The sequence below is a fragment of the Acipenser ruthenus genome, chromosome 4, assembly GCF_902713425.1.
Source record: "Acipenser ruthenus chromosome 4, fAciRut3.2 maternal haplotype, whole genome shotgun sequence".
NCBI classification, from domain to species: Eukaryota; Metazoa; Chordata; class Actinopteri; order Acipenseriformes; family Acipenseridae; genus Acipenser; species Acipenser ruthenus.
The window spans coordinates 9,307,588-9,317,804 of record NC_081192.1 but is presented as its reverse complement, the minus strand read 5'-3'; positions in this window follow the sequence as shown (position 1 = coordinate 9,317,804).

Below are 10,217 nucleotides of genomic sequence, written 5' to 3'. Positions count from 1 at the left end.
AAACTGGCTGCAAGATGGAAGGGACCATTCAAAGTTATCCGTTGCATTCCTAGCCAAGATCATCACCATGGGGTCACCTATGAAGTGTCTGATCCACATAATCCACAGAAACCCAGTAAGGTTGTACACTACAATCATCTCAAACCATATATCGCCAAACCTGACAGTTCTTTGACTCCAGGTCCCAGACCACTGGACCTGCCTCACCAAAACACAGCTCTTTATTCCTCCACCTAGTCTGTTTTCAATTCTTTCCATGCTTTATCCGAGAGAACTGACGTTCCTGTTGCACCAACTCCACATGTGCCTTCAACACCGGTTACTGAAAATCCAGGTCCAGATGAACTTCCAGCTGCTTTCATAACTGACCCCAGACCACCTGTGCCTCCATCCCTGGTAACAGCCGACCCAGTCTCACCACAGCCTTCTGACGAGTTCACCAATACCACTGTTCCAGAACCAGGTAGTCCAGTTCCAGCAAGAGACAACATTGAACTACCAGTTGACCAAGCTGAAGATGGGTATTTCTGCAGGACCCAGGAGTGTCACATCTGCATATACCACAAAAAGTGGCAGGACTGTTAAACCACCTCAGTACTTCAAAGAATCTGAACTGTTCAAGAAGTAGTTTGTTTAAAAAACAAACAAACAAACAAAAAATGAATTGCTTGATAACTTGTTATTTGTGTATGTATTCTATGTTTTGCTGAAACAAGGATGTTTTTGCTACAGGGAGGGAAAGATGTAGGATTAAACACAGCAGAATTAAAACATACATATACAGACGTGCTCAAATTTGTTGGTACCCCTCCACAAAAAACGAAGAATGCACAATTTTCTTTGAAATAACTTGAAACTGACAAAAGTAATTGGCATCCACCATTGTTTATTCCATATTTAATAGAAATCAGACTTTGCTTTTGATTTTTTATTCAACATAATATTGTAAATATTAAAACAAATGAAAATGGCATGGACAAAAATGATGGGACTGCTAACCTAATATTTTGTTGCACAACCTTTAGAGGCAATCACTGCAATCAAACGTTTTCTGTAGCTCTCAATGAGACTTCTGCACCTGTTAACAGGTAGTTTGGTCCACTCTTCCTGAGCAAACTGCTCCAGCTGTCTCAGGTTTGATGGGTGCCTTCTCCAGACTGCAAGTTTCAGCTCTTTCCATAGATGTTCGATAGGATTCAGATCAGGACTCATAGAAGGCCACTTCAGAATAGTCCAATGTTTTGTTCTTATCCATTCTTGGGTGCTTTTAGCTGTGTGTTTTGGGTCATTATCCTTTTTTAAGATCGATGACCTGCGACTGAGACAGAGCTTTCTGACACTGGGCAGTACGTTTCGCTCCAGAATGCCTTGATAGTCTTGAGATTTCATTGTGCCCTGCACAGATTCAAGGCACCCTGTGCCAGGTGCAGCAAAGCAGCCCCAAAACATAACCGAGCCTCCTCCATGTTCAGCTTGTATCTCTTTGGCAGTTATCCTTGGTTCTTTTTCTACCATTCGCACTATCCTTCTGTTCAATCTAGGGTCGATTTTCCTCTTGCAGCCGCGCCCAGGGAGGTTGGCTACAGTTCCATGGACCTTAAACTTCTTAATAATATTTGCAACTGTTGTCACAGGAACATCAAGCTGCTTGGAGATGGTCTTGTAGCCTTTACCTTTACCATGCTTGTCTATTATTTTCTTTCTGATCTCCTCAGACAACTCTCTCCTTTGCTTTCTCTGGTCCATGTTCAGTGTGGTGCACACAATGATACCAAACAGCACAGTGACTACTTTTCTCCATTTAAATAGGCTGAATGACTGATTACAAGATTGGAAACATGTGTGATACTAATTAAATAAACTAATTAGTTTGAAATATCACTATAATCCAATTATTTATTATCTTTTCTAAGGGGTACCAACAAATGTGTCCAGGCCATTTTAGAATATCTTTGTAGAATAAGCAATAATTCATCTTTTTTCACAGGTTGTTTGCTTTATTCTATGAAATACCAAAGGCATGCAAGTATACATGATAAAATAGCTTTTAATTTCATCACTTTTCAGGAGGAATGAAGCATTATATCAATGAGCTGTAAGGGTACCAACAAATTTGAGCACGTCTGTACGTTGGGAATTAACAATGCAATATGCTTTAGTTTTAATACAGGAGCTATATATGATTTGTTTATTATTATAACTTGAGAAACATAAGCAGTATATTTCAATACATTTATGCTTTAATTCTGTGCATAGTATTTTGGCAGTTTAGAGACACAGTAGATTTCTGGTATAGACAGGAAGTCGGTGGAGAGAAAAAAAAGACAGCTCTCTAGCTCTCGTTGTGATAATGAGAGGTTAAAATAAATAGCCACGGGTTCGGCAGAAGCAGTTAAGTACAAGATAAACTTTTCATCTTCTTTACCGAAGCCCTGTCTAGATTAGGATATTGTGAGTGCTGTTTATATTGTTTACTAAATAGGAATACATACGTTGTAAGCGAATGAGAGAGAAAAACAAGTGGCCATCTTATGTTTCATTTCAGCCCTGCTAAACCTGTATAACTGCTGTAACAAAAATAGAAAAATAAACATACCTATTTGTGTGGTTAAACTGACATATATTGTTCTCTAATTATTGTTCCAATTGCCATGCTACAGAAGATTTAGTGGCAGCGGATGGAGAGGTGTTATCCCCTTTATTCCATGACCGAGCAGTAAATAATAAATAAATAAACAGCTGTGTTTCACATTGCCACCTGTGCGCTTTGAACTGGAAACAAAATAAAAAAGCCAACTCAAGCTACACAAGAGCATTTTAAAAAAAAAAAAAGTATATATATGTCACATAGTGAGTCCTGCTTTTAAACAATGGCAGAAGATACAGAAATTGCCCCACTGCCATTTAAAACTGTATTGTCCCCATGTTTTACTGGAGACAACAATGAAAGCTTCAGTCAGTGGATAAGAAGGTTTCAGTTCAGCCCTGCTAAACCTGTATAACTGCTGTAACCAAAATAGAAAAATAAACATACCTCATTGGTGGTTAAACAGACATATGTTGTTCTCTGATTATTATTCCAATCGCCACGCTACAATAATAACTAATTAATTAATTAATTAATTAATTTAGCTGACAGCTTTATCCGAGGCGACTGCCAGGATTAATCAACCATTACAATATTGTATTTAAAACAACTTTTCATGCAAAATGTAGCCCTGTGGAAAAATACATAGTTATTAACTTATGTTGGTAGACTTATTTGAAAAAATACAGTAACTTATATACATATCTGCTGTTTAAACATTGCTTCAATATGCCTTGTCGACACCTTGAGTTAACAAAACTTACCAACGGCAAGGTCCAATGCACCAGTGTCCACGACTCCCACGCCATCCAGATTCCGGTGGTCAAATGCTTTCATTATCTTCAATAGAAGTAAGCGGAGCGAGGTGTTGGTCCCCAGCCAGTCGCTCTGGATGCCTTACAGAGAGCACTTCTTCACTGACCCCCATATGTTATGCCATCTCTTCATTATATCATTAACATCCCAGGGACAGCCACCTAAAGCATTAATTTTTAATTGTATTTTTTGCCATATAGGTCGCTTGACAGCTGCAGATTGCGTTTTTGTATCATATAGTTTTGTTTCATTTTTCAAAACTTCAAGTGCATTTCCATGTGTCCGAAAACAGCCCTTCCTACACCTGTTCACCGTGCTTGCAATGTTTTCGGTAGTGCTATCGGTTGACTCCATTTAGTGGTTTGCAACAGCTACCGACAGCACCCAGGTAACATTTATAGTGTTGATGATGTCATCAAAAGGAGACAAATTTCGTCCTTGAACGATGATTTAACCATTCATAAAGTGCTCAGATCATTTTATGAATAGCAATATGGATGACTTTCGTTAGTTTTAAACAAAATTACTTTTATTACGACAGTTGGCAAGTACTTTTATGAATAGTAGTCTGACATGAATTTTAAACAGATTTGCTCTAATCTAGAATCTTTTTTTTAAATTCTTTTCTGTAATATCAGCAATGTTGGGGGCTCCCGAGTGGCGCATCCAGTAAAGGCGCTCCACGTGGAGTGCAGGATACGCTCTATAGTCCGGATATCGCGAGTTTGAGTCCAGGCTATTCCTTTGCTGACCGAGGACGGGAGCTTCAGTTGGCCGAGCGCCGCCCGGGGGGAGGGAGGGTTAGGTCTGCCAGGGTGTCCTCGGCTCACCACACACCAGCGACCCCTGTAGCCTGGCCGGGCGCCTGCGGGCTTGCCTGTAAGCTGCCCGAGAGCTGTGTTGTCCTCCGACGCTGTAGCTCTTGGGTGGCTGCATGGTGAGTCCACAGTGTGAAAAAAAACGGTCGGCTGACGGCACACTCTTCGGAGGACAGTGTGTGTTCGTCTTCGCCCCCACCGAGTCAGCGCAGGGGTGGTAGCGGTGAGCTGAGCCTAAAAATAATTGGCCATTCCAAATTGGGGAGAAAATAATAAATTTATAAATATATATATATATATATATATATATATATATATATATATATATATATATATATATATACTGTGTATATATATATATACTGTGTATATATATATATACAGCTCTGGAAAAAATTAAGAGACCACTGCAAAATTATCAGTTTCTCTGGTTTTACTATTTATAGGTATGTGTTTGGGTAAAATGAACATTTTTGTTTTATTCTATAAACTACTGACAACATTTCTCCCAAATTCCAAAAAAAAATATTGTCAGTTAGAGCATTTATTTGCAGAAAATGACAACTGGTCAAAATAACAAAAAAGATGCAGTGTTGTCAGACCTCGAATAATGCAAAGAAAATAAGTTCAGATTCATTTTTAAACAACACAATACTAATGTTTTAACTTAGGAAGAGTTCAGAAATCAATATTTGGTGGAATAACCCTGATTTTCAAGCACAGCTTTCATGCGTCATGGCATGCTCTCCACCAGTCTTTCACATTGATGTTGGGTGACTTTATGCCACTCCTGGTGCAAAAATTCAAGCAGCTCGGCTTTGTTTGATGGCTTGTGACCATCCATCTTCCTCTTGATCACATTCCAGAGGTTTTCAATGGGGTTCAGGTCTGGAGATTGGGCTGGCCATGACAGGGTCTTGATCTGGTGGTCCTCCATCCACACCTTGATTGACCTGGCTGTGTGGCATGGAGCATTGTCCTGCTGGAAAAACCAATCCTCAGAGTTGGGGAACATTGTCAGAGCAGAAGGAAGCAAGTTTTCTTCCAGGACAACCTTGTACTTGGCTTGATTCATGCGTCCTTCACAAAAACAAATCTGCCCGATTCCAGCCTTGCTGAAGCACCCCCAGATCATCACCGATCCTCCACCACATTTCACAGTGGGTGCGAGACACTGTGGGCCTCTCCAGGTCTCCGTCTAACCATTAGACGACCAGGTGTTGGGCAAAGCTGAAAATTGGACTCATCTGGGGGTGCTTCAGCAAGGCTGGAATCGGGCAGATTTGGCATGAATCAAGCCAAGTACAAGGTTGTCCTGAAAGAAAACTTGCTTCCTTCTGCTCTGACAATGTTCCCCAACTCTGAGGATTGGTTTTTCCAGCAGGACAATGCTCCATGCCACACAGCCAGGTCAATCAAGGTGTGGATGGAGGACCACCAGATCAAGACCCTGTCATGGCCAGCCCAATCTCCAGACCTGAACCCCATTGAAAACCTCTGGAATGTGATCAAGAGGAAGATGGATGGTCACAAGCCATCAAACAAAGCCGAGCTGCTTGAATTTTTGCGCCAGGAGTGGCATAAAGTCACCCAACATCAATGTGAAAGACTGGTGGAGAGCATGCCAAGACACACGAAAGCTGTGCCTGAAAATCAGGGTTATTCCACCAAATATTGATTTCTGAACTCTTCCTAAGTTAAAACATAAGTATTGTGTTGTTTAAAAATGAATCTGAACTTATTTTCTTTGCATTATTCGAGGTCTGACAACACTGCGTCTTTTTTGTTATTTTGACCAGTTGTCATTTTCTGCAAATAAATGCTCTAACTGACAATATTTTTATTTGGAATTTGGGAGAAATGTTGTCAGTAGTTTATAGAATAAAACAAAAATGTTCATTTTACCCAAACACATACCTATAAATAGTAAAACCAGAGAAACTGATAATTTTGCAGTGGTCTCTTAATTTTTTCCAGAGCTGTATATATATATCAGCAATGTAGTATAGTGAATCTAGCCCTACATTCTGTAACACTTTAAATTACAATGTTCAGTTGTTTATTTTAGGAGGTTTCCCCCAATACATAGCTGGTAGTCTCCCCACTCTGTTTTCAACACTGCCAGTTGAGTCTTGCAACACCACCAGGTGACACCTGCAGCTGTGCTTCACTGCATCCTTCTTCTGCTAGAAAATGTCTATGAAAACAAATATCAACTGCAAGGTTCACATACAGAATACAATTGCATGCACTTTTGTAGGTCTACATTTTGGATATCCTCTCACTTTAGCTTAATCAAACAGGTTTAACATCTGGAGGAAGTATTTACAGTGGGAAAGTCACGTCTGCTTCACTGTCCTTGTAGCTGACAAAAAAGTCACTAGATCTGACCTATTTTGAACTTCCATTAGCTGCATAGGTCTGAAATGTGCAGTTTTGAAAGAAAATCATGTTAAAGCAAAAATACATGTCACTCTATAAACATCCCCCCAGCCCTCAAATGATGATACATTTTGTCTATACGTAAACTCTAGTTGTTTTATGGTTGTTGTCTATATCCCCTTAATAAAGACTTTTTGAAATTTCAGCCTGTAATTTCTATTGTTCCTGCCTAAATAAATGCCAGCCCGAATAAAACATTAGTGATATATACAAATTAGGTAATACGTCAAAGTAAATATATTCTTGGGGCAGCAGTGTGGAGAAGTGGTTAGGGCTCTGGACTCTTGACTGAAGGGTCGTGGGTTCAATCCCAGGTGGCAGACACTGCTGCTGTACCCTTGAGCAAGGTACTTTACCTAGATTGCTCCAGTAAAAACCCAACTGTATAAATGGGTAATTGTATGTAAAAATAATGTGTAAAAAAAAATAATGTAATTGTATGTAAAAAAAAAAAGAAGAAATGGTACCTTGTAACAATTGTAAGTCACCCTGGATAAGGGCATCTGCTAAGAAATAAATAATAAATAATAATAATTTGCAGCAGGTTGAGATATAAACATGAAATTGTCTTTGAAATCTGGTTTAGCAGCTCTTAATTCCTCCATTTTTGCACCATTGTTAAAGCAAGCGCTGGAAAAAATGCATAACACTTTAGTTATAGCAGGACATCAGCAGGATGAACTGCCATTTCTATTACACTGTGTACGCTGTCTGGCCTCTATTAGGATTTGTCTACCCGATTGGATTTGCCATCACCCTGGTGTGGGATGTTCTCCTGGTATACCCTGAATGCCCTGGCCCCTTAATTACTTTGGAATTACTATATACAGTATGTGTGTGTTCTACTTCAGGGAACTAAGAGGAACAAATTGAAAGTTATAAAAGTCAAGACCTTATTTATATTCCTCTGCCTAAATCTTGCTATTGCAGGATTTGTTTCTAGCATGTGCAGCTGTTGGCAGAAAACAAAGTAATTATAAAGAAAATGCTGTGACCCTGGAGGATCAGATCTAGGTCTAATGTAGCTGCTCAATCAGCGACAGCTGTTAAAGTAGTCACAAGTTAAATGAGTTCTGGCAGCCTTGATTTGCCGAAGGATATACAGTGTGTGTGTGTTAAGTAACCCAAGATTTTTTTCTGCTCAGAGCGCACATGTTAAGTAACTCAAAGCAAGAATTCTTCCGCTCACTCTCAGCTGCTCAGGAGTGGAACTGAACAGGCTGTTAAGTGTGTTCTTTCACTGAGCTGCTCTGAGCAACTCAGTTAAGGCAGCTACACACCAGATGCAATGTGATTTTTCACTCGGGCAACAAAATACTTTTGCAGTGACATGACCATACACACCTGAAGCGACACAGATGCAATGTGACAATTTGGAAGACACTGATATTTTTATATGGGCTCAATTTCACTCCAAAACAAATATAAAACTGTTCAAAATTGCTATTGATAAGACTATGATCAAGACTGGTACAAATTTGTCTATGATGTGGAAATTATGAGTGTTTTCTCTGATGGTATTTCAACATGATTAAACAGAAAGATATGTGTTTTTGTCTGTGAGAAAACAATTACAAATGTTTTCTGCAATGAAAACATCTATTGTTTGTATTACATCTCTGTGGTGTAGTGGCATGCGGTCAAGGCTGGTCTGTGCTCGTGAATTAGTCTGGTCTGCGCCCTTGAATTAGTAAATTAGTAAACTTTTCTTCTCAAACAAAACACAGACCAAATAAAAGGTTTAAACCAGGGGTGAAATTCTCAACAAAAAAGTGCAGGCACCATACATGCCAACAGTCCCTATATGGTCGGGACAGTCCCGATTTCCGGGAAAATGTTCCACGTCCCAGTGCATAGGAAGAAAGTTCTGACATTTACACGTAGAAAAAATTCATTTATTCTGCACAGTAGAGTTAGTGAAAACCACACACTGTGCTCTTTATGCGGCTGACACATCTGCTGATCACTAACTTACTGGTATACAAAGGTAAGAACGCTTCATTGTGTCTATGTTTGCTGTCATGCTGGTCGTGTGGCGTTGAGTTGAGGGGATATGTGTATTATATGATAGTGTTTTTTTGCGTATGACCCCTTGTCACAAAGACGGCCGGAGTGGGTGGCGTCAGACCAGAAGCAGGGAGTAAACAGACAGAGACTTGGAGTTTGGTGGAGCTGAGCGAATGGTTTCGCTCAGCATTTAATAAAACAGCACAGAAAATAAAAGGTTTGAAACACAAAAACACAGGACACGGCACTACACGCCAAAATAAAAAGACAAACAAAACGGACTAGACAGTAAACAGACAGACAGACAAATGAAACACGGTGAGTGAGACAGTTCTTTCCTTATTATTATTCTTATTCTTCTTCTTCTTCTTATTATTATTATTATTATTCTTTTTACCTCCTTCTCCACACTCGTTCTCCACTCACCGAACACCTAACCCCGACTGCAAGAAATGTGCGTCTATATATACTATTGTGCTGGGATTCAATTACTAATTAATTATTCACTTTGAATCCCAGCACGTGAATTAATTCTGTGCAACCCCGTGCTCACATATTACATTTAACCAGCACGTGAAGTGATTTGTGCTCTCCTCGTGCCTAAATACAAATCTACACTTTTTAAATACACGTGAAACACAGACCCGTTTATATCCCGTGTACCAATCTATACACCAACATTAACATACGCACGCAACACACAAATGCACACAGGGACGGGGCACATTGCCACATATACCCCCCCTTGTGCGCAGCACACATGGCCTCAACGGCCACCTCCCCCCTTAAAAACCCAGCAGTCCAGAACAAAGTCTCGGGCTGGGAAGGGAGGCTTCCAGGGGCCCACAGGTGGCAATGTTGCCAGTAGCCAGGCTGCTACTGGCCATGCTGTCAGCAGACGTGCTGACAGCTCCCAGACTGACTCCTTCAGCAGGGGCAGTCCTGGCAGCGGAAAGGCTGCTTGGGGGATGGTCTCCTGACCTCCCCTCTTCTTCGTAGCCGGCAGCTCCCTCTTCCGGGGCTCCGGCCACAGTCTCTTCTGCAGCACAAGTGCTGCAGTGGGAGCAGGTCTCCGGACCTCCCCCACAATCTCCGGCAGCGAAACTGCTGCAGTGGGAGCAGGTCTCCGGACCTCCCCCACGATCTCCGGCAGCGAAACTGCTGCAGTGGGAGCAGGTCTCCGGACCTCCCCCACGATCTCCGGCAGCGAAACTGCTGCTGGGGTTGGTGGTCTCCAGACCTCCTCCCCCTTCTTCGTGGCCGACAGCTCCCCTTTCTGGGGCTCCGGCCACCGTACTCCCCGTGGTGGAAGTACGGGAAGCAGAGACAGCTCCTGCTGTTCTGCTTCTGGCGGTGGTGGAGGCAGAGGCAGCTCCTGCTCCTCTGCTCCTGGAAGTGGCAAAGGCAGCTCCTGCTCCTCTGCTCCTTCCGGTGGTGGTGGCAGAGGCAGAGGCAGCTCCGGGGGAAGTGATACCAGCAGGCATTCATCCTCTGCTGGTGGGGGAAGTGATACCAGCAGGCATTCATCCTCTGCTGGTGGGGGAAGT